General features: G+C 39.8%; 1 long non-coding RNA gene across 1 annotated transcript; it reads left to right on the forward strand.

Moving 5' to 3' along the window:
- The first annotated feature begins 13,804 nt into the window (after positions 1 to 13,804).
- Positions 13,805 to 16,572, forward strand: LOC133735122 (uncharacterized). Its single transcript, XR_009858757.1, has 2 exons — positions 13,805 to 15,432; positions 15,508 to 16,572. It is a non-coding gene; the product is annotated as an uncharacterized LOC133735122 (long non-coding RNA).
- The last annotated feature ends 9,841 nt before the right edge of the window (positions 16,573 to 26,413 follow it).

Here is a 26,413-nt window from a genome sequence, read left to right on the forward strand (position 1 = left end):
ACCAAGTAGAAAAGAATACTTCAATTCAGGGTTAATTCGATAAATCTATTCATCCCACAATGGGGATATATATACAAATACAAAGGAGTAGTCTAACTCTAATAGGAAACAATCATTCCATAATTACAGGATATTCTAATTAAATAAAATCCTAATTACATACAGATTTACAGCGATTCTACAAAGAATACATGTTAAAATAAGCCTTCTTCTTTGTTTTGGAAGGCCACCGCCAAACTTCATTCTTATCTTCTTATTATCGAAAATTCTTCCATGCTCCGAGCATGGAGTGCTCGTCCACATCAGCAGGATTTCTGTCCATCCGATTGATTGCAGCAATCATGTCCACCCATTTGTGTCAACTGGTTACCTGCAAGAGTTTTTAAAGTTGAAGGAAGCATTTTGGGTCCACAATAGATTTACAAAGGTAAAAAAGAGTAACAGTGGATAGGTTTCTTCGCATTTGTTTTTGCTTCTCTCTACACGAGAGGTCTTGAACTGGAGAAGCGAGGTAGGAGAAGAGAACCGAAGAAAACTACTACGCTACCGGAGATAGAGAGGTCCTGAACCGTAGTGAAGAAGGTTTAGATTGGGAGGAGGAGATGCTGCAATCGTGGAGCGAGACCAAGTTGCAGAGAATATGGGCGTTGGTCTTGGATCATTCAAGCATCTCCTCGCTCATCTCAAGTATGAATTTTTTGTCAAATTTTTGTATTGAACACCATCGAAAGCCCAGATCGATGTTGGTACGAATACTAGATAATTGAATTAAAGGTTCTATCGAATTCTCGGGTTAACTGATGGTAATACAGCTGGATTTTCCCTTGGTTTTATGCCAATTGCGTGTTAAGATCGGAATTTGTAACCATCCAAATCTGGGTTTTGAATATGAAGATGTTTTGAAGGAGGTGGAAGAATGAGTGAATACCCCTCCGGGTAACCCAGCTGAGCTAAATTATCGAATACATATCTTAAAGCTGAAGCCAACATTTCACTTGACATTGGTTGGTACAGTGGTTAAGGCACAGCTAAACTTGTTGGGGTATCCAAGTTTGAGCCACCTCCACCTCTTCTGCTCTATTTTTATTTTTATTTTTATTTCTTTTTTCTTTTTCCTAATAAACTATGTTTTTTAAATCAAGTAGTCAGATCAGAAAAAAGAAAGAAAGAAAAAAACCATGAAGTAGTCAAACCTTTTTTTTACTGTTCTGAAAAATCACATCAACCACCTAAAAATTATTGATATGTATTTTTTTTATTTTCAAGTAGATGGACGTTGGCTATTAGCATTAATTTTTTTTTTCTCTAAGACCAACAAATCTGCAATGATCTTCTCCCTAATTTTTGTACATAGATAGCTAAAAATAATTAATTCTCACATCCAACGATCGTTTTTACAAGCCATGTATTCATTGACGGTCTTGCCCTTTGTAGGGCAAAGTCAATAAAAATAGAGCTATAAATTCTAATTCGGTTGATCTAGGGGATCGGGGTTGAAACATAGACTAAATTGATCAATTTTGGACTGGAAACCTAAAATAATGTATTTCTTTTATTTGGTATATTTTTTATACAACGGTATTTAGGGATAGGGTAGACCAAGTTGATCGAGACCAAAACGAGGACGAAAATAGCTTAAATTTTAACCATAGTCATTTCTTTTTATCATGATAACATCCAACGGTCAATTTTTATAAATTCTATTTCCTCCACATTGTTCCTCATGGAAGGTATATTTTTCAATATAACTAATAAACAAGTTAAACTGCATTAGTAGGCATATAAAGATTTCGTGCAATCTAAACAATCGAAACTGGAAATCGATAAATTTGACATTACCCAACTATTTATAGTGTATTAATAGGTTCTGTGTAAAAAAATTAACCCGATCCGCCATCATTTTGATGTCAAATAAAGCGGTCAACCAATTACACACTTATAACTCCCTAAGGGGAGCTTAACCACGAGTAGATAAACTTTCTGAAATTTTTATATTAGTTGATATAGATCATAGCCACGAGAGTGTGAGAGCTGACAGATCGAAAATAGAAGTTGCGAGTGAGCGGTTATGAGTATATTAGTTTTATGTGGTATTTAGGGTTTAGAGTTGACCTAGTAGATCGAGACCCAAAAAATTTCAAAAATAGCTGAAATTTTGACCATAATTATATATTCTTATCATGATGACATCCAACGGTCGATTTTGATAAAATCTATTTCCTCCACATTGTTCCTCATGGAAGGTATATTTTTTAATACAACTAATAAACAAGTTAAACCGCATTAATAGGCATATAAGGATTTCGTACGATCTAAACAATCGAAACTGAAAATCGATAAATTTGACATTACCCATCTATTTATAGCGTATTAGTAGGTCTTGTGTAAAAAAATTAATCCGATCCGCCATCATTTAGTTGTCAAATAAAGCAGTCAACCACTTACACTTATAACTCCCTAAGGGGAGCTTAACCACGAGTAGATAAACTTTCTGAAATTTTTATATTAGTTGATATAGGTCATAGCCACGAGAGTGTGAGAGCTGACAGATAAAAAAAAAGAAGTTGCGAGTGAGCGGTTATGAACATATTAGTTTTATGTGTTATTTAGGGTTTAGGGTTGACCTAGTAGATCGAGACCCAAACAACTTCGAAAATAGCTGAAATTTTGACCATAATTATATATTCTTATCATGATGACATCCAACGGTCGATTTTGATAAAGTCTATTTCCTCCACATTGTTCCTCATGGAAGGTATATTTTTCAATACAACTAATAAACAAGTTAAACCGCATTAGTAGGCATATAAGGATTTCATGCGATCTAAACAATCGAAACTGAAAATCGATAAATTTGACATTACCCATCTATTTATAGCGTATTAGTAGGTATTGTGTAAAAAAATTAACCCGATCCGCCATCATTTAGTTGTCAAATAAAGCGGTCAACCACTTATACACTTATAACTCCCTAAGGGGAGCTTAACCACGAGTAGATAAACTTTCTGAAATTTTTATATTATTTGATATAAATCATAGCCACGAAAGTGTGAGAGCTGACAGATAAAAAAAAGAAGTTGCGAGTGAGCGGTTATGAGCATATTAGTTTTATAGGGTATTTAGGGTTTAGGGTTGACCTAATCGATCGAGACCCAAACGACAACAAAAATAGTTGAAATTTTGACCATAACCATTTATTCTTATCATGATAACATCCAACGGTCAATCTTGATAAATTCTATTTCCGCCACATTGTTGCTCATAGAATGTATATTTTTCCATACACTAATAAACAAGTTAAAACCACATTAGTAGGGATATAAGGATTTCGTGCGATCCAAAAAATTGAAACTTAAAATTGATAAATTTGACATTACCCATCTACTTGTAGTGTATTGATAGGTATTGTATACAAAATTTAACTCGATCCACTGTTATTTAGATGTCCAATAAAGCGGTCAACCATTTATGCACTTATAGCTCCCTAAGGGGAGCTTAATCACGAGTAGATAAACTATCTGAAATTTTTATATTAGTTGATGTAGCTCATAGCCACGATAGTGTGAGAGCTGACAGATCAAAAAAAGAAGTTGCGAGTGAGCGGTTATGAGCATATTAGTTTTATAGGGTATTTAGGGTTTAGGGTTGACCTAATGGATCGAGACCCAAACAACGACAAAAATAGCTGAAATTTTTACCATAATCATTTATTCTTATCATGATAACATCCAACGGTCAATCTTGATAAATTCTATTTCCTCCACCTTGTTGATCATAGAAGGTATATTTTTCCATACACTAGTAAAGTTAAAACCACATTAGTGGGGATATAAGGATTTCGTGCGATCCAAAAAATTAAAACTTAAAATTGATAAATTTGACATTACCCATCTACTTGTAGTGTATTGATAGGTATTGTATAAAAAATTTAACCCAATCCACTGTTATTTAGATGTCCAATAAAGCGGTCAATCATTTATGCACTTATAGCTCCCTAAGGGGAGCTTAACCATGAGTAGATAAATTTTCTGAAGTGTTTACATTAGTTGATGTTGTTTGGCTCCAATTTTGTTGCAGTTGGTCAACAGTCTCTTTTCTGCGCGGGCGTGCCAGCACCGTTCGGGTGCGGTCGTCGGGGGTGTCCCTTGACCTGACTTCTATCAAGCGATTGTAGACGAGGAGAGCACCAACCTCGTCGTGGGATTCTTTATGCCTCGTGGCGAGGACTTTTGCTAAGCTTCTTGAAAATCACAATCGATACTCGATGTTGTAGATCGAGCAGAGCGAGAACCACTGGGAAGTAGAGAGACCTTGCTAAAGCGTGACTTTAGCTTGGCTGGGTTGCTAGGGCGTTACCCTTGCTTGGCTGGTTCTGTAACCGTTGTGGTCGCGGCACTACCGTCGGCTCCCGAGGAGACTAGGACCGAAGCACGTTGACAGAGGGTTTGGTGGCACTGAAAGTCGGCTCTTGAGGAGACTAGGACTTAAAGTGTGATCACCTATAAGAGAAAGAGAAGGAAAGGAGTTGCTCTTAGAGAGGTTGCTCTAGAGAGAACTTAGATCATCTTAGAGATGTTTTGATGAATGAATTGGTCTTTTGTGGTGTTTTTGGTCGTGGTACTACAATCGGCTCCCAAGGAGACTAGGACCGAAGTACGTTGACAGAGGGTTTGGTGGCACTAATAGTCGGCTCCAAAGGAGACTAGGACTTAGAGTGTGATCACCGATAAGAGAAGGAGAAAGAGAAGGAGTTGCTCTTAGAGAGGTTGCTCTAGAGAGAACTTAGATCATCTTAGAGATGTTTTGATGTATGAATTGGTGTTGTTGTTGTTTTGTTGTTGTTTTTGCCTCTATATATAGGCTTCCAAGCAACACTATTTGGCATTTAAACAAATCATAATGGAGCACTTAATGGGATCATGATGGAGCACTTATGAGTTTATGGAGCACTTATGAGTTTATGGAATTGTTAGGTTCAAGCACTTAAACACTAATGGAATGTTAGGTTTAAGCACTTACTGCACCAATTTTGCTGCAATTATATCTCCACCAAGCATTCAGATTTTGACCATGACTTCTTCATACGAAATGTTCCACTATGAGTGTAGATCATCCTGTTAAAATTTCAGGGCTTTTGGTATAATGGTTGGGCCAGAAACGCTGCTGGACCTCTTACAGGTCCAGCTTTCCAGTTTTGCTCTTGCAGAAGATTGGGCTGATTGTTTGAAGGCTTTCCACTCATATCTAGCTCTGGAACTCTTCATAAGAAATGATCCTTGGGATGTCTAAAATTAATCTGGAAAGTTTTAGCTCATTTGGATTTCATTTGATTAGTCTGCCGCCCTCCTTCCTTATTTAGCTCGGTTTCTCCTAGCCGAAGTAGCGAAATGTGCTAAAGTTGACTTTTCATTTCCAAGCTTCCACAATTTCCTTTTCTTGCCGCTCACATAATCTTCCATAGTAGGCTTTATTTAGCCTCTAAATAGTATATTTTGAACTTGTCGATAATATATAGCTTGAGCCACTGACTTTGGCTCAATTTCTCTAAGACACGCCTACTGACTTTGGCTCAATTTCTCTAAGACACGCCTTGTCAGGCCAAAATGCTCATTTTGGGTCCAAACATTGCCCCCCAGACCTCGAAGTCAAAGGCCTCCGTCTTGACTGAAGAGGTCTTGAATCAGCACTGCTCTTATAATGTTGTTGCTCCAAAAGCCACTTTTATTGGCTTGATTGAAATTACTTGACTGATTCCATATAGGCCTCTAAATAGGCCATAAAACTTGAATGCCACAATCTGGATTGTCTTTGTCATGAACTGACGCATTCTTTGCCAACTTTATTGCCCCCCATGTATCTGATGTCTGGTATGCAGTGAATTTGCGAAACTTGGGCGGGTTGTAGAAGATCAGAACTTTAGCGTGCCCCCCATGCGAAGGAGACTGCTTTTGATTGTGAATGAGGATCCTTCTCTTCCTTGGTGGTAACTTCGCCATAGTAACTCTCTGTTGGGAATGCGACTGCTGCAGAAGAAGCCCAACTCGATGAACCTTTGGCTGCTTCTGAAGAAATGGGCCGCAACCTGGCCCGTGTCAGAGAATGGGCCTCTTAGGCCGAATCTGGTGTCATTGCGGCGAATTTCCGCGTGGAGGAATTTGGCTTGAATTTGAGCTTCACAGGCCAATTTCTGTAGGCCTCCTCACATGCTACTAATCCCTTTTTCCCGAGATTTGGAATCACTAATCTCAATTTACTGACATCGGTTTGACTTTTTAACCATCCATCAAGGGTGGGGATTTGTCGGAAGTCCCTATAAATAGTTGTATTTTAGGCAGGGAATACTCACAACAAATCTTCTGAAATATTCAAGAAATGGCCTTTCAGTCCTTGCTTCTCTTTCTCCTTTTTCACAAATCTTCCCCTCATGAAATGACCTTTAGCCTCTAAATTTTAGGCTTTATGGCGTAATCTTAAACCTGGGTTAGGCCTTATGGCGTAATCTTAGGCAACCCCTTGTTTCTCCTTCTGGAATCCTGTAATAATAATGCCAGGCTTCAGATTGGTTTAGAAACGCGAGGGGGCTCCGAGTGTGGGATCCACGATCATGTGAGATCATCTTCATCATAATCCTTCACGCGGAGCAAATCGGGGAAGGGAGGAAAGCCAAATTGAGGCCAAAGACCCTTCCTCGAACCCCTTCCTTCTGGAGTCGGACCAAACCGAGTCCTCCAGATGAGAAGGGCTTTGGTGGTCGCCCTCTACTCATGCTCTCTCTTCTGAACATTGACAGAATCCTGGAGGGAGAGCATGGATTCGCGGAAGTAATGGGTATGAGCCACCTCATGGTCGTTCCCATACTTCATGCTAAGAGAATGGTGGCTGCCAAGGGCGAAGAGGGCGCAGAGATTCAAGCCGATATTCGGTTCTTTCACTCTCTGCCCCTCCAGGAGATAATGGCGCGGCTCAACCTGACGTTGGATTCCATAGCTGCTTCCAATTGAGGGGGCTTGGAGGCTCCATTTTCTTTCACTGGAGTCTCCCCTTCTCATGGATAATGGCGTTGGCCAAGCCGATGTTGTATTCCTCTGCCGCTTTCATGTAAAGGGGGTGCGGGGGCTCCGTTACTCCTCTTTTTCCTTCCCTGAAGTCTGCCCCTCCATGAGATAATGGTGCGGCTTCACCCGACGTTGGATTCCATAGCTGCTTCCACTTGAGAAAAGATTCAAAAAATATCCAAAGATTTCTGTTTTGTATTCTAGCCACTTTTGGCTTTGTAATGAATGTACTGCTTTTGGCCGCAAAGCCACTTTATGAATATAATACTATTTTCTTCAAATATCCGTGAGGAGTCAATAATTGTGTCTTGCAAGGCCCCAAATATAGGCCCCAACTCAAAACTCTTGGAAAACTCCACCGTGAGAAGATAATATTGAAAATGAAACAGTTACCTCCTCGAAGACCGTTCTGTTCCCCACCATGCCAATAATTCCTTCTTTTCCGAGATTTAAGGGCAACTTTTCACTCGTACTCAGTTTGACTCTTTGATTGTCCATCCAAGGGTGGAGATTTGCATGCCCTGTTCCTATAAATAGGTGCATTCTGGGGATGGGAACGTTCACGCAAAAAAAAAAACCTTCTTCTGAGCTTTAGATCTTCACCAATATTTCTAACAGCAATCTTTCTTAATCATTCATCACCACTCTTCAATTCTCGCCTTCTCTCAACCCGTCACCAATGGAACCACAAACCCGGCAACCAACCGAGGATAGAGGAAGCAACAAAGCAGCCAGGTGTAGTGCTAACATGTTTTGCGGGCGGAGCGGTACTAGGTGGACTCCTACTACAGATCAGATAAGAATCCTCAATGAGCTTTACTACAACAAGGGAGTTAGGAACCCAACCGTAGAGCAGATTCAGAGGATCTGCCTCCAGCTGAAACGGTACGGAAAGATCGAGGGCAAGAACGTCTTTTATTGGTTCCAAAACCTTAAGGCTCGGGAGAAAATGCGAGAGAAGAGGTTCACTTCGGATGTTCATATGCCCACGCAAAGATCAGGGCTTGTTGGTAATGGTCATGGTACTAATTGGAAACCTGAGGATCAATATATCAACTTCGGATCTTCTACATCTGCTTCTGCTTCTTCAGCTGATGTGATTGTTTTTAACGGGCAGATGGGGAACTATGGTGGTTATGGATCTATGAACATGGAGATTGAAACCCTTCCTCTGTTCCCCATGCATGGTGAAGACATTCTTGGCAACATGAAGACTACTTCCGAGGGAGGTGGCGGCTACAGCTACTACTCTGGTGGATGGGGCAGCTACAACGGTGGCTCTTGCATTTCCCTTGAGCTCAGCCTCAACTCTTACGGCTCGACCCTATTTTCCCACGAAGGTGGTTTCTCTGTGAGAGAAGAGACAAAGCTGTAAAAATTTTCCGGAGCCGCTGACTCGGCTTAGTATAGTGTAGTGTTGCCCCCCCTAGTGTTGCTAGGCGTAGCGAAGAAACGATTATGGGCCTCAAAAACAAGCCTTCATGAATGGGCTTCGCGAGTGTAGGAACACTAGAATTGCCCCCCATGTCTTATGCGAAGAAACTGGCTAATAAATTAATCCCTCAGTGTTTTGACTCCTCAGTAATTTTTGAATTGCACTAATGTAAATTTTTTTTTTTTTTTTTTTTTTTTTTTTTTAGGGTTTAAATTTAGGTTTTAGGGATGTGAATCAAGGTTTAGACATGCGGCCCAAGTATAGTCGCCTAAACACAAATTTTCTTTCAAATCCTTTAGGCAACCTTACTGAAATGGCCAGGTGGGGGAGGGCGAACAAGAGAGGCAGAATCCATTTTGGCATGAGCTACTCCCACATAGTGGTTTAGGCCCATTTGCACGCACTTCTGGATTCAAGAACCTGTCATGAACGTTGTCCCTTTTCTAGACACCATTTCACATAGGCTATACTTACTAAGATGAGAAAGGTCATAAGTGTGAAGACAGTTCAACAAGTGTTAATAAAATCCGCCCTTAACCTTAAGGGACCTGAATTAGGCACCAATAAGGAGTTTAGGCCAATATTAACAAAAGAGACTTCACCTATTCCGTTATGATTCACAACCCCTTATCAACCTCAACTTCTCAATAGTGGTGTGTTTCCACCATTTGCCGCCTCTACAAGATCACGGGGGAGGCCATCTATGCTTCACTCCAAGCTCCGATGTATCAAAATTTGTAGGGTAAAAATCCCTCCTGTGAGAGCTTGTAGGAAAAGAACAAAGATACTTTGCATTGAAGAATTTGGAGCAATTTGGCTCGTAGGAGGAGTAATATTGCCCCCCAAGTATCCTTGTTGGTTGGCGAATGATGATCTTCAATTGCAACTTTGGCGATGAAGATGTCCCAAGATCGGCTTTGTCGCCAACGACCATGTCATAGACCATGGTCTTTGTAGAATTAGCCACAAATTGGCTATTATAGATGACCACTTGTTGGTCTGAATTCTCCACATCAAGAGCTTCAAAGAACTTGAACGCCTTCATATGATTTTTGGAACCAATAATTAAATTATAATTATCATCATACCCATCATATATTGGCTCTGCATCGAGATTGAATTTGGGGTCACCAAATCCTTCCTCACAAGTCTCAAAGCCACTTGCTGGCCTTGAAGCATATATGAAGATATTCAAGTTGAATTGATTCATAAAGCCACAGATTGGCTTCTCTAGACTACAACTTAATTGATAATTAAGTTGGCCATGATTGTGACCACTTTCACCATCAGTCCCACTGGGCGTGCCAAAATGTTTGTTTTGAAGCCCGGTGGTTGAATATGCTTCAAGAGAAAAACTTCTGATGTGGTCCCACCGGGTGTGCCAAAATGTTTGTTTTGAAGCCCGGTGGTTGAATGTGCTTCAAAAAAAAAAAACTTCTGATGTTGTCCCACCGGGTGTGACAAAATGTTTGGCTCCAATTTTGTTGCAGCTGGTCAACAGTCTCTTTTCTGCGCGGGCGTGCCAGCACCGTTCGGGTGCGGTCGTCGGGGGTGTCCCTTGACCTGACTTCTATCAAGCGATTGTAGACGAGGAGAGCACCAACCTCGTCGTGGGATTCTTTATGCCTCGTGGCGAGGACTTTTGCTAAGCTTCTTGAAAATCACAATCGATACTCGATGTTGTAGATCGAGCAGAGCGAGAACCACTGGGAAGTAGAGAGAACTTGCTAAAGCGTGACTTTAGCTTGGCTGGGTTGCTAGGGCGTTACCCTTGCTTGGCTGGTTCTGTAACCGTTGTGGTCGCGGCACTACCGTCGGCTCCCGAGGAGACTAGGACCGAAGCACGTTGACAGAGGGTTTGGTGGCACTGAAAGTCGGCTCTTGAGGAGACTAGGACTTAAAGTGTGATCACCTATAAGAGAAAGAGAAGGAAAGGAGTTGCTCTTAGAGAGGTTGCTCTAGAGAGAACTTAGATCATCTTAGAGATGTTTTGATGAATGAATTGGTCTTTTGTGGTGTTTTTGGTCGTGGTACTACAATCGGCTCCCAAGGAGACTAGGACCGAAGTACGTTGACAGAGGGTTTGGTGGCACTAATAGTCGGCTCCAAAGGAGACTAGGACTTAGAGTGTGATCACCGATAAGAGAAGGAGAAAGAGAAGGAGTTGCTCTTAGAGAGGTTGCTCTAGAGAGAACTTAGATCATCTTAGAGATGTTTTGATGTATGAATTGGTGTTGTTGTTGTTTTGTTGTTGCTTTTGCCTCTATATATAGGCTTCCAAGCAACACTATTTGGCATTTAAACAAATCATAATGGAGCACTTAATGGGATCATGATGGAGCACTTATGAGTTTATGGAGCACTTATGAGTTTATGGAATTGTTAGGTTCAAGCACTTAAACACTAATGGAATGTTAGGTTTAAGCACTTACTGCACCAATTTTGCTGCAGCTATATCTCCACCAAGCATTCAGATTTTGACCATGACTTCTTCATACGAAATGTTCCACTATGAGTGTAGATCATCCTGTTAAAATTTCAGGGCTTTTGGTATAATGGTTGGGCCAGAAACGCTGCTGGACCTCTTACAGGTCCAGCTTTCCAGTTTTGCTCTTGCAGAAGATTGGGCTGATTGTTTGAAGGTTTTCCACTCATATCTAGCTCTGGAACTCTTCATAAGAAATGATCCTTGGGATGTCTAGAATTAATCTGGAAAGTTTTAGCTCATTTGGATTTCATTTGATTAGTCTGCCGCCCCTCCTTCCTTATTTAGCTCGGTTTCTCCTAGCCGAAGTAGCGAAATGTGCTAAAGTTGACTTTTCATTTCCAAGCTTCCACAATTTCCTTTTCTTGCCGCTCGCATAATCTTCCATAGTAGGCTTTATTTAGCCTCTAAATAGTATATTTTGAACTTGTCGATAATATATAGCTTGAGCCACTGACTTTGGCTCAATTTCTCTAAGACACGCATTGTCAGGCCAAAATGCTCATTTTGGGTCCAAACAGATGTAGCTCATAGCCACGAGAGTGTGAGAGCTGACAGATCAAAAAAAGAAGTTGCGAGTGAGCGGTTATGTGCATATTAATGTTATAGGGTATTTAGGGTTTAGGGTTGACCTAATAGATCGAGACCCAAACGACGACAAAAATAGCTAAAATTTTGATCATAACCATTTCTTCTTATCATGATAACATCCAACGGCCAATCTTGATAAATTCTATTTCCTCCACCTTGTTGCTCATAGAAGGTATATTTTTTTATACACTAATAAACAAGTTAGACCACATTAGTAGGCATATAAGGATTTTGTGCGATCCAAAAAATTGAAACTAAAAATCGATAATTTTGACATGACCCATCTATTTATAGTGTATTAATAGGTAATGTGTATAAAAATTAACTCTATCTGTCATCATTTCGACATCAAATAAAGCGGTCAACCCTTTATACACTTATACTTCCCTAAGGGGAGCTGGACCACGAGGAGATAAACTTTCTGAAATTTTTACATTGGTTGACAGAACTCGTACTCACGAGAGTGTGAGAGCTGGCAGATCGAAAAAAGAAGTTGCGAATGAGCGGTTACGAGCATATTAGTTTTATGTGGTATTTAGGGTTTAGGGTTGACCTAGTAGATCAAGACCCAAACGACGACAAAAATCGCTAAAATTTTGACCATAAACATTTCTTCTTATCATGATAACATCCAACGGTCGATTTTAATAAAATATATTTCCTCCACCTCGTTGCTTATGGAAGGTATATTTTTTTGTACAACTAATAAACAAGTTATACCACATTAGTAGGCATATAAGGATTTTGTGCGATCCAAAAAATTGAAACTAAAAATCGATAAACTTTGACATGACCAATCTATTTATAGTGTATTAATAGGTAATGTGTATAAAAATTAACCCTATCCACTATCATTTCGACATCAAACAATGCGGTCAACCCTTTATACACTTATACTTCCGTAAGGAGAGCTGCACCACGAGGAGATAAACTTTATGAAATTTTTACATTGGTTGATATAGCTCATACCCACGAGAGTGTGAGAGCTGACAGATCGAAAAAAGAAGTTGCGAATGAGCAGTTATGAGTATTTAGGATTTAGGGTTGACCTAGTAGATCAACACCCAAACGACGACTAAAATAGCTAAAATTTTGACCATAAATATTTATTCTTATCATGATAACATCCAACGATCGATTTTAATAAAATTTATTTCCTCCACCTTGTTGCTTATGGAAGGTATATTTTTTATATACAACTAATAAACAAATTAGACCACATTAGTAGGCATGTAAGGATTTTGTGCGATCCAAAAAATTGAAACTAAAAAATCGATAATTTTGACATGACCCATCTATTTATAGTGTATTAATAGGTAATGTGTATAAAAATTGATCCTATCCGCCATCATTTCGACATCAAACAAAGCGGTCAACCTTTTATACACTTATACTTCCATAAGGGGAGTTGAACCACGAGGAGATAAACTTCTCAAAATTTTTACATTGATTGATATAACTCATATCCACGAGAATGTGAGAGTTGACAGATCGAAAAAAGAAGTTACGAATGAGCGGTTATGAGCATATTAGTTTTATGTGATATGTAGGGTTTAGGGTTGACCTAGTTAATGAAGACCCATACGACAATGAAAATAGCCAAAATTTAGACCATAAACATTTATTCTTATCATGATAACATCCAATGGTCAATTTTGATAAAATTTATTTCCTCCACCTTGTTGCTTATGGAAGATATATTTTTTTACACAACTAATAAATAAGTTAGACCATATTAGTAGGCATATAAGGATTTTGTGCAATCCATATAATTGAAAATTTGAGACTATCTATGTATTTATTGCGTATGTAGAGTTGATCACCTTAACCAAGGATGAAATAGTGGCAAACGAGACTAATTATGTCACTCACAAAATAATTCCTCACAATTTCATTTTTTTGAGTAAAATATTAAGTAAATTAAAGAAGAGTTTACATGACCAAAACTTCACTTATCCAAAAAGTCCCTCGAATAGTCTAATGTAAGTAAATGTGTTGTTTATTATAATTTTTTTTTTAGAGTTAAACTTAATAAATTGCAGATTGCCAAATAAAATATCAAGTTGTATCCCAACCAGATCCTTCTGCCTCCTCAAGACCTTATCCTCCTCATTCTCATCAAAAAAAAAAAAAAACCTTCTCCTCATACTAACATTACTAACTCGAGTAACCTCAGCTGTCCACTCCCCCTCACCTGATATTCGGTTAGAAAGTAGAAAACTAGAAACTGATTTTTGAACTCGGTCCATTTCTATTTATCTCTTCTTTCATCTCTGCTGTTTCTCTCTGTTTCCTTCATCTCGTTTTCTTCTCTTTCTGAAACGAGCCATCATCCTCGTTTCTGGTTTGCTATCTCTCCCAAATTAAATCAGTTCATTTGCTATTTCTCTTCTGAAACCGATTCATTATCTTCTCTGCCTTTTTCTTTTTCCATCTAGCACTTACAGAGTCCATGCTTATGCTATCTATGACTCGATTTTAGGGAAACAAGCAATGAACATATTTCAGTTGTCCATTGCTAATGTTAATCATATCTGAGATTCTCTCTCTGTTTTTGTTCTTCCTACGGTCTACTTAAATCTAATTCCTTAATTTCTTCCCAAGAAATCCTCATCTTAAAAATTGTAATCCGTCTTGGGAGTGCGGATTTGGATTTGGGCGGCCGGAGATGCACCGCCGACGATACGAGAGCTGCCGTTATCACCGCCATAAACCACTCCAGCTTCTCTAGCCGGAAGCCCTCTCTGAGCCCACTGGTTCCGAACCCTCGCTATTATTCCAAGTCCGACGAGAGCCTTCTCTGAGTCATCGACGCCGAGATTCATTGTGCTGAGGGGAGAGAGAGAGAGAGAGAGAGAGAGAGCAGGTTGCCTAGTAGTCCCATCACTCTGTCTAAAGATCTGGGTAATTTTCGTCCCAAGAAATTCTCAAAGTAAACATCGTAATCCAAACAACAACATTTGAAATCAATAAATTCTGAATCCTAGAAATTATAAATCTGAAAATTAATCTAAATCCAAATTCAAATTCAGTATCCAAACGGTGCCTGAAGAAAGATTTGAAATCTTCTTGACATATCGAGGGAACCTCACCTCTTAATTGAAACTTTTAAAATACAAATCAATATCATCGTTTTCCATATTAATCTCGATCAGTAGTGGAATTTGATTGGCAGAAATAATCTCCATGCTAAAAGAGTCCGGAGAGAAAGGAAAGAGACCAAACAAAATATGCTCGGGAGGATGATGGTTTTCAGATGTTTCAGAAGGGGAAGATAAGTCAGACCCAACAAGAAAAAAGAGGAGGAAACAGAGGGAGAGATCAAGATGAGAGATGATGAGATCGAAAAAGTTACCACTAGGCTACCGGGAACAGGCTAATCCGTTCCCACCTACATTTCCTCATACTAAACTGACACGTGCTGATCACGTGGCTGGGCCCATACAACCCGAGCACTCCAAACTCGAAGCACGGAAGACGTTCTCTCTTATTATGCTTTTTTTTATGTTTTGGTTTTGTCTTGGTCTGTTGAAGAAGACAAACATGTAGCTCTTTGGTCATCAATTTCCCCTTTCTTATTTGACTTTCACTTTGAGAGAAAACCCACCGAGCTCGTTTTGATTTCAAGAGCAGCAGAGCCAAATTTTCAAGGACTCTCTCTGCTCACATTTTTGTTATGGTAGTTTGACAGGGAAGCCCTTTTGCTTTTTTTTTTAGCTGTCAAGGCTTCTGGAAGGAGTCGTTTCTCTTCTTATTTGCTTCATGGACAATGGTCATGACTCATGAACATGGCATGGCGCATCTGAAAGAAGAGGTGCCTGCTTCGTCAGCAGCAGTAGCAACTTGCACCAGAAACAATTGTGTTGGTAATCAATTGTGTCGTCTTCTTTTCCTCATCACCAGCTTGTACTCATTCGATAGAGCTTCTGTATGTGGTGCAGGCGTGAGTGCAGGCAAGAGCTTTGGTGGAGCTTGTTTTCGTTGAAGCTCCGTTGACACTCTGTTTACTGCTGCAAGGCTTTTAAAAAAATTCCACCGGATTGGTCATACACCCGTTGATACACATGTATCGTAAACGAGATTGCGACCGCTCCGGGGACCTCCATAGCTCCATGGTGACACAGGTAAAAGAGACGCTACATTTATTTGCTAGGAGAGCACCATCATTTGTTGAAGCAGCAACCCTTCACTAGGAGAGCTCCACCATCAGTCCTTCACTGGGAGAGCATCACCATCAGTCCTTCACTGGGAGAGCACCATCATTTGTTGACGTAGTGGTCCTTCACCAGGAGAGCACCTCATGGGGATGGTGTTGTGGTTTTGATGCGTGCCAGAGAGACTATTCTGGGTAGCAGCTTGACTTCTCCGTGATTGCCGATGTGGTAATCGCCTTGGTCACCAGCAGGAGATTATGAGGATGGAAGCAACATAGATACTCCAGAGAGATTTTTGGCCTTGCTTCATGGATCTTAACACTTGACAATGTCTGCACCATGAAAGGAAAAGTTCAGTAATTTCAGGTGATAATCATTATATACCTGTGACTTATGGAGCTTCTTCTACTGAAACGCGGTCCTCCGTCCGTGGCTTCTCTTGGAAAGCTTTAAGGATGGAATGTTGTAGGACTCCGGTCTTGTGTGAACTCTCTCTTTTTTGTTCTCCTCTCTCTTGTGTGCCTCCGTGCTGCTGGCTTCTGCTCTTTAATGTTGCAGAGCTTTCACTTCTTTTTTTGTTCTGCTCTCTAGCCTCTTTCTCCTCCTGCCCCCCGCTTTTTTGCTTGTGAGGTTGAGCCTTTTTATAGGCAGCTGAGAACCCAAACAGTTGGTTGGAGATGAGGATAACATGCTATTTAAATTCAAATTTGAAGCTATAATCTGTCACTTTGAAGATGATCACAGCAGCAACAAAACTCCAATTTTCACGTTGGAAGCTTGAACTTTTGTTTATTCAAATTTTGGATAGGTACAAATCTCTTTCATCATGACTCGGTCTCGAGTTTGTAAGAAGCGGATTTGATGCCTTCACGTGAGGCTGATTGTTTTCTTTCTTTCTTTGACCGACTCATACATCCTCTGTAGTCTGTGGTGCTTGCATATTTATTTGAAATCTTGTTGATAAGATTACACGTTCAAAAGAAACAAAAGATCTTATAGTTGAGGCCATTTTTTTTTTGTTGGCTTACTGCATGTGTCTCTTCCTTAAGAGATAAGCATGGAGAATAATTAACCAATCACAGTTAATTAGTTTGGTCTACCTCCCGTCTCTTTTGCTTTGAACTCCTTTGATCAAACAATTCAAATTAAATTGCTTTATTGATCTGGTAGACATATCAATATGTATTGTTGCTTTGACCTCCAACTTCTACTGAAAGACCACGACCACATATTTGTAGGAGTTAATCAAATTGGACTTTTGAATTTTTTTTTTTGTGTCAACACAACTATAGTTCACATGTATTAAAATCGTGAAATTCATTTTGTATAGTTTTTTTTTTTATCAAGGAAAAACTTCATTAATAATGAACTGGTTACAACGAGTTTTGGGCAATATCTCATACACATAAATGGCCACTAGACTTGACATTGGAACTCTAATACTCTATAAAAATTGACTGAAGGAGCCAAAAGGCCCCGACTCCAAACAAAGCCATTTTGTATAGTTAAAATCATTTTACTTACCTATGGACCGTAGTTGATCAAGTCCGTATGATTTAAAACAAATATTTATTCCATAAATATATATTATCACACAATTACGAAATAAATAAGGCAATTAAAAGTATTCGGTTCGTAATATGAACCATGTGATGTTTAATCACCTCTGATCCAGCTGCGTCTTCTTACAGCTCAACATATATGCATTCCGGATTGTCCACCAAATCAACACGTCAATCACCTATCAAATACGATCTTAACTTAGCAAACGATTCATAAAACACACTTAAACGACGATCCAACGGTCGGATCGAATTTAATTGATGATCTAACGGTCAGATCCTCACGGATCGCCCTTGAGATCATCCTCCCAAATTTTCACGAAGATCCAACAGTCAGATATTCCTGAATCGCATTTATAGACATCTCCACAAAATTATACGAAAATCCGACCGCCGGATCCTCACGGATCGCCTTTCGAATCACCGTTTCACAATTATACGAAGATCAAACGGTTGGATCTTTGCCCATGACCACACAAAATTATCGGGACAGTTATACGATCAATATATCAAAACTACAAGTCAATCGGACGGCCCGATCCTCACGGATCACAAATCGAATGATCGAAATCATAAAATTCATAACTTCATCATACGATCTCCAAAAATTATATATTGTATATCGAAATGATCGTATCGATGTGCAGAACATAAAAATGGGCAGAAAATGCCCTTGGGGTGGCCGGAAGTGGCTGCCACAGACGGCGGCAGAGCCACCGTCAACCACCACCAATGGCGGTGAAACCAGGCTGCACTTCTTCGTTTCAATGTGGTGAACAACTTTCATAACCAGCACGAAGGCTGAAAACAAGCGGAAGGGCTTGAAAATTACCTCGCAATCTTCGGTTTGGCCGGATTTTACCCAGTTTCCGGCGACAACTCTGTTCAATGTGAAAATGTCCACCACTTGGCCCGATCCTTCGTAAAGCTTGTTCAGCAACTCAAGGCGAGTTCAACAAGCAAAGAAACTCGAAGAATGGTGGCCGGAAACTCGAGATATCAGCGTTGACTCAAATTTGGACCCAAATCGGGTCGAGCTCCTAGCCTCCTAGCCGCCGCTACCGGCGGTGCCACGGCGCAAGGCTGACACGGGCAGCTGCGCAAGGAAGAGACGAGCACAATGGGGTAAGTCTGAGGTGGAATGGTGGCCTGTGGAGGAAGATATGGCTGGTGGAAGGATCGACTGGGTTTCCGTCGGGAAGAGAGAGAGAGAGAACCCTGTTTCCCAAAATGGAAAAAATGAAACATTTTGGAAATTTCCAAAAATGGAAGTTTTATACTAAAATGGAAACTTTTTAAAAAATTCATAACTAATTCATACGAACTCTGATTTTTTGCGTTCCACATATGCACGGACTTGTATCGACGAGCTCTACGACCTTCATGAAGGAAGTTTTCCTAAATTCTGAACATATAAAGAGTCGATTTCTAAAATCGAACGTTTCGAGCTTTTTGTTAATTCGAAATGTTTCGAAACTTCGATAATTCCGAAAGGGCAATTCTTTGAGGCTAAATTTTGTGCAAATGCACGTTATTAATTGCACACAATTACATGAAATTAAAATTGAAATTCGAGGTTATTACAGATCGCCCTCTTACGAAACCTCGCCCACGACTCCGACCCGCAATATCGGCCTTTCGGCGAATACCGTCCACGAGACTTCCTCACTCGTGGAAACATATTGTTTGGACCCAAAATAAGCATTTTGGCCTGACAAGGCGTGTCTTGGAGAAATTGAGCCAATGTCAGTGGCTCAAGCTATATATTGTCGACAAGTTCAAAATATATATTTAGAGGCTAAATAAAGCCTACTATGGAAGTATGACAAGTTAACTTTAGCATATTTTCCTACTTCGGCTAGGAAAAACCGAGCTAGACAAGGAAGGAGGGGTGACAGACTAACCAAATGAAATCGAAATGTGCTGAAACTTTCCAGATCTTTTCTAGACAGCCCAAGGATCATTTCTTATGAAGAGTGCAAGAGCTTTTTTTGAGTGGAAGGCCTTCAAACAATCAGCCCAATTTTCTACAGAAGCAAAACTGGAAAACTGGACCTGTAAGAGGTCCAGCAGCATTTTCAGCCCAACCACATGGAATAAAAATCTGAAAATTTGTCAGGATGATCTACACTCATAGTGGAACATTTCATATGAAGAAGTCGAAGGCATATAATGAAGTCTTGTTGGAGAAATAATTGAAGGAATAAAGGGGCAGAAACTGACCTAAAACCAGCTCAATATTCACATGTTCATGTTTCCTACCCACATGAAGAAAGCTAGATGCTTTTCTCTTTTTCCTTGGATATATTTTTCTTCTACAATCTCTTTAATAGATCATCACCACTTCCATGTTGCTGCACCTTCATGCTTTGCTTTCATTTCATCTTTTCTCTATCTTTTCCATATTTTACAAGTGAACTTAGATCTACTTTCATTATTTTTCTTCCACTCATCATTTCACTCTTCTTTTTCTTCCCTATATAAACACCTTCTCCTCTCATTCTAAAACACACATTCACAACACAACAACATCTCTAAGATGATCTAAGTTCTCTCTAGAGCAAACCTCTCTAAGGGCAACTCCTCTCCTTTTCTTTCTCTTAGCGGTGATCACACTCCTAGTCCTAGTCTTCTCAGAAGCCGACTTTCAGTGCTACCAAACCCTCTGTCAACGTACTTCGGTCCTAGTCTCCTCGGGAGCCGACGGTAGTGCCGCGACCACAACGGTTACGGAACCAGCCAAGCAAGGGTAACGCCCTAGCAACCCAGCCAAGCTAAAGTCACGCTTTAGCAAGTTCTCCTCACTTCCCGGTGGTTCTCGCTCTGCTCGATCTACAACATCGAGTATCGATTTGGTGATTTTCAAGAAGCTCAGCAAAAGTCCTCACCACGAGGCACAAAGAATCCCACGACGAGGTTGGTGCTCTCCTCGTCCACAATTGCTTGAAAGAAGTCAGGTCAAGGGACATCCCCGACGACCGCACCCGAACGGTGCTGGCACGCCCGCGCAAGAAAAGAGACTGTTGACCAGCTGCAGCAAAATTGGAGCCAAACATTTTGGCACGCCCAGTGGGACTACACTAGAGTCTTTTTGCATTTGTTCGCCATCATTGAGAAGCTAGGGGAAAATCTTTACCAAAACAAATTCCTAAAGTAAATAGATGGTCAATGTTGCCACCACTGGCGATACTGCCATTAATGATGAGTTTATGCCTATTCCCATCCCAGAGGGGGCAAGCATTGATGAACAGCTCGCGATCATCATGGCCAACATCGAGAGGAATAAAGAAAAGCAAGCCAGGGACATGGCCATTTTGATCGCAAAAACAAAGCAGAGGTTTCGCGATTGAGACCTAGAAATTGAGCAGAACGCTCGAGAAGAGGTCGTTTATGAGACTAACTTGCCTATAGGTGGCAATCAACCTAAGGGTCTCACTGGTGAGTCACAGCCTTACACAGAGGCTGTGCATGGAAAAGGTCATCAACAAGATTGTTCTTCTGACAATACAATTGTCGCTGAACAAATATCTGATTTCTCCACTGATCAAGCCAAATACGTGGCTACTGATCAGATGCATGGGGGGCAAGATGGAGCCCATGTTCATTCTGTTGATCACCAAAAGGAATTTCTTAAAAATTCTAATAGCCAAGCGGTGATTAAATATGATCTAGGCGACCTAATTGTTGTTTTTGAGGCTCTTGATCATGAGAATTCAAACCAACAAGTGGTCGTCTATAATGGCCAATCTGTGGCTAATTCTATGCCAACAAAGATACTTGGGGGGCAAGATTACTCCTCATACGAGCCAAATTGCTTCCAATTATTCGACGAGAAGTATCTTTGTTCTTTTCCTACAAGCTCTCACAGGAGGGATTTTTACCCTACAAATTTTGATACATTAGAGCTTGGAATGAAGCATAGATGGCCTCCCCCGTGGTCTTCTAGAGGTTAGCCAAACATGGTGATGCTAGCTTCTTTCTTTCTTTGCTTTTAATTTTCTGTTAATTTTTTCGTTTCTAGTTTTCTTTTAATAAAAAAAAAAAAAAAAAAAAAATAATAATAATAATAATAATAACGGAATTTGGTAAAATAGTTGAATTTGGTAAGGGTTTGTGAATCATAACGGAATAGGTGAAGTCTCTTTTGTTAATATTGGCCTAAACTCCTTATTGGTGCATAGTTCAGGTCCCTTAAGGTTAAGGGCGGCTTTTATTAACACTTGTTGAACTGTCTTCACACTTATGACCTTTCTCATCTTAGTAAGTATAGCCTATGTGAAATGGTGTCTAGAAAGGGGACAACGTTCATGACAGGTTCTTGAATCCAGAAGTGCGTGCAAATGGGCCTAAACCACTATGTGGGAGTAGCTCATGCCAAAATGGATTCTGCCTCTCTTGTTCGCCCTCCCCCACCTGGCCATTTCAGTAAGGTTGCCCAAAGGATTTGAAAGAAAATTTGTGTCTAGGCGACTATACTTGGGCCGCATGTCTAAACCTTGATTCACATTGTCTTATTAAATTCAACTACTTAAAAAAAAAAAATACAAAAATACAAAAAGAGTTTCAAATTTGTGCGTCGCGGAGGATGCAAAAAATTGTGTTCTTGCCTAATAGTGGCTGGAATTTGCTAATATACTTAAGAGGCCATTGGTATTGGTCTGGGCACATATACAAGAGGCATTTAATATGCCTAGTATGGTATTAGCAGTGGAGGAGGTCAAATCAATATTTTTGCCAATAATTGTGGCGAAAGCTGGGTTGCGAATTGTTGGCAGCGAAGTGGTTTTAATTACATGGCCTCGCAAAGGATGGTTCGCGAAGGAAGACTGACGATTAATATATGTATGCTCACTATGTATAATTAAGAGGGAGAGAGGCTACTGTTCAAGTAATTTTAGTCAAGCCAATACAAGTGGCTTTGGAGCAACGACATTATAAGAGGAGTGCTGATTCAAGACCTCTTCAGTCAAGACGAAGACCTTTGACTTCGAGGTCTGGGGGGCAATGTTTGGACCCAAAATAAGCATTTTGGCCTGACAAGGCGTGTCTTGGAGAAATTGAGCCAATGTCAGTGGCTCAAGCTATATATTGTCGACAAGTTCGAAATATATATTTAGAGGCTAAATAAAGCCTACTATGGAAGTATGACAAGTTAACTTTAGCATATTTTCCTACTTCGGCTAGGAAAAACCGAGCTAGACAAGGAAGGAGGGGTGACAGACTAACCAAATGAAATCGAAATGTGCTGAAACTTTCCAGATCTTTTCTAGACAGCCCAAGGATCATTTCTTATGAAGAGTGCAAGAGCTTTTTTTGAGTGGAAGGCCTTCAAACAATCAGCCCAATTTTCTACAGAAGCAAAACTGGAAAACTGGACCTGTAAGAGGTCCAGCAGCATTTTCAGCCCAACCACATGGAATAAAAATCTGAAAATTTGTCAGGATGATCTACACTCATAGTGGAACATTTCATATGAAGAAGTCGAAGGCATATAATGAAGTCTTGTTGGAGAAATAATTGAAGGAATAAAGGGGCAGAAACTGACCTAAAACCAGCTCAATATTCACATGTTCATGTTTCCTACCCACATGAAGAAAGCTAGATGCTTTTCTCTTTTTCCTTGGATATATTTTTCTTCTACAATCTCTTTAATAGATCATCACCACTTCCATGTTGCTGCACCTTCATGCTTTGCTTTCATTTCATCTTTTCTCTATCTTTTCCATATTTTACAAGTGAACTTAGATCTACTTTCATTATTTTTCTTCCACTCATCATTTCACTCTTCTTTTTCTTCCCTATATAAACACCTTCTCCTCTCATTCTAAAACACACATTCACAACACAACAACATCTCTAAGATGATCTAAGTTCTCTCTAGAGCAAACCTCTCTAAGAGCAACTCCTCTCCTTTTCTTTCTCTTAGCGGTGATCACACTCCTAGTCCTAGTCTTCTCAGAAGCCGACTTTCAGTGCTACCAAACCCTCTGTCAACGTACTTCGGTCCTAGTCTCCTCGGGAGCCGACGGTAGTGCCGCGACCACAACGGTTACGGAACCAGCCAAGCAAGGGTAACGCCCTAGCAACCCAGCCAAGCTAAAGTCACGCTTTAGCAAGTTCTCCTCACTTCCCGGTGGTTCTCGCTCTGCTCGATCTACAACATCGAGTATCGATTTGGTGATTTTCAAGAAGCTCAGCAAAAGTCCTCACCACGAGGCACAAAGAATCCCACGACGAGGTTGGTGCTCTCCTCGTCCACAATTGCTTGAAAGAAGTCAGGTCAAGGGACATCCCCGACGACCGCACCCGAACGGTGCTGGCACGCCCGCGCAAGAAAAGAGACTGTTGACCAGCTGCAGCAAAATTGGAGCCAAACACATATGCCGCCCATTTCTAACGACACATGCCCAGTCTCCTAGGCCCCCACAGTTGCCCAGGAGAAGCTCACTTAGTGCCCCATGACGGCCAGCACCGGGGGTGGTGGAGAGCTTGATACCAGGTCTCCCCCTATAGAGCATATTTTACTTATATGGCCAAGTTGGGAGGAAACATCAAAATAGCCGAGGAGATTAATCGTCCATAACTGATTCCCAGAAAATCCAAATGACATGCCGTCAAGTGCATTGAACTCGTATCGACGTCCCGGACATTTCTCGTGTTTTGAGTTTTCCCAAATTCCAAGCTGAAGTACCTAGAATCAGAACTTCTAATTAATTATGACAATGCCACTCACCCTCCATTTAGCGTGCAGCTCGCCATTGGGCTCTAAGGCTCGCCCCTCTCTGCATCTGCTTCATAAAGTGTCACGATAACACTACTCTTAAGTGCGGCTCGTGACACATGGCTAGGCCACGTAATCTGATCCATATATGTAGCTGTCATCTTCCCTCTTGCACAATACTTGGTAATTAACCAAAACACCATTAGTTATCAAATCCTTGATAATTATTAGTAAATCGAAGAATATCATGATTCGTCCTAAGATTGCTTAATCTCTAAGTAGGCTTTATTTGATCTCTAAACAATATATTCCTAATTTATTGAAAATATATAACTTGGGGGCCACCGATATTGACCTGGATTCTCTTAAGACGCTCTTGTCAGGAAAAAATGTTAATTTTGGGTTCAAACAATAGTCCATATGTGGGGTCAGCTATTCATGTCGACGGTGAAGAAAGGTGGCCTCCGTGCTTGGAGACCATCAAGATGAGGACCTGGCTCAGACTTCTTGGCTGCTGGTTCAAAGTTCTTGCAAGATTTGGACACTCATCATAAAATAGATCAAATACATCGATCTGCAATCACAGAAACTCAATTAAGAATTACATAATTAACAAATTCTAGTTGAGATTTTTATAAGCATTTTTCAGTGTGTTGACAAAACTATCCTTACTTTTGACGTTGCATAACATAAATATAAACAGCATGTATTAAAGTGTATGCAAAATATATAGTTGAGATACAAAGTGATAATTTTGTAACTTGAGATAACAAAGTGTCGAATAATTTAAAGTTAGGGTACTATTTGTGACTTTTTCTCAATAGATTTTGCTCACTTTGGTGAATCTAATTGATTAGACAAATGTAAATCATGAATTCTAAAAATATCTCTAGAACAAACAAAACGCTCATAACAAAATAAAGTTAGCCCTATATCATTTGGTTTAGTAACACTATAAATATTTCTTTGTAAATGAAAAGTCATGAATTTGACTCATAGACTAGTTGTTGTAAGTTTTATTTACACAGTTGTTCAATAAAATTATTGATGTTTTATGTAGTGAAGCACTAAAAAAAAAAAAAAAAAACCCAATAGTTGATTAAGAAAAGACTATAACTCCACATAAATAATCACGTTTGTTGTCAATTATGCTTCACATGTGTGACTTGAGATTTATTAAATTATAGTTCATCATAGCTTGGTTTAGCTTTTTCTTAGGGTTGATTTGGAGTATTTATATGGATGCTTGCAAATGTAATGTTTTAGAAATTTGATGAAAATATTTTTTTTTTTGTTGGTTACATTAGAGAAGAATCGAACTCCTGTTATAATCTAATCCTGACCCTTCTCACAAGTTGGGCTTACCTCAAAGGGCTTTTAAATAATTGAACATTCTTTCTTAGTAATTCTCTATTCTAAAGCACGGGCTTGAGATGAACAGTACCCCTCTAAGTGATTGATAGGAGCATAAAATGCGACGAATTTATAGTTTAACTCTTTACACTTTTGCTTAGTTATTTCGTTAAAAAGATCAAACTAACTTTGTTATTTTCTTAGGAGGTTTGTGGAGCAACCGTCGAGAAATAGGAGCTCAATTGAGGCAAGTTAAGGCTCAGATGTATAATAGTGATGCAAAAGATGAAAGAAAACCATTTATGAGGTCAGAAACAAGAAGGAAAGCTTGTGGAAAAATTCGTGCAAAACAGTTGCCGAGAAGCAGAAAACAGAGTACTAGAGAAGCTGCCTTATTTTCTTCTGTATTGAGAAGCTGTTTTGAAGAACTTTCGAGTGGAGTCATGAAGAAAAGCCTAACAATATTTGAAGATCACATGTTGTACTATAACTACAGGCAAATATTTGGTCCAGAATGATAAAGAAGAAGCCGGAGGCTGTGCTCAAAGTTGGTACCTCGAGAACACTGTTTCCATCAGCTTTTCAGGAAGCTTTTTCAAGGGCTTTTCTACTAGACTTCAATGTTGACACGCATAAAGTTTCCCACCTAGATTTGAATATTAGATGTTGTAGAGAATTTTAAAATCAAGAATCATCCAGAAAGGTGGTTAAATGATAAATTGTAATTTGCATGGGATCCTTTTATTTATAGCATGCAGAGAAGATGTATATATTTGTGTTCCATGTTATGCCTTTATTTGCTGTAGTGAATCAAACTGTCAGTTGTTTCATAGGTATATGACTCATCCACATAGCAATACACACTTACACACTGAAGATATGACAATTACAGATATGCAGCTCTTAGACTTTATGTACCACTAGTGTATCGGGAAACAGGAAAGCAAGGGTATTAGCAATTTCTTGTATAAACGGGTTGTTAGTAACTTATGTTGAGCTTAAATTAGTACCATAGTGAATTTTATATTTCCTCAAGTTCTTTGTTTTAAATGGTTAA

This window comes from Rosa rugosa, chromosome 1 (genome assembly GCF_958449725.1).
Source record: "Rosa rugosa chromosome 1, drRosRugo1.1, whole genome shotgun sequence".
NCBI classification, from domain to species: domain Eukaryota; kingdom Viridiplantae; phylum Streptophyta; class Magnoliopsida; order Rosales; family Rosaceae; genus Rosa; species Rosa rugosa.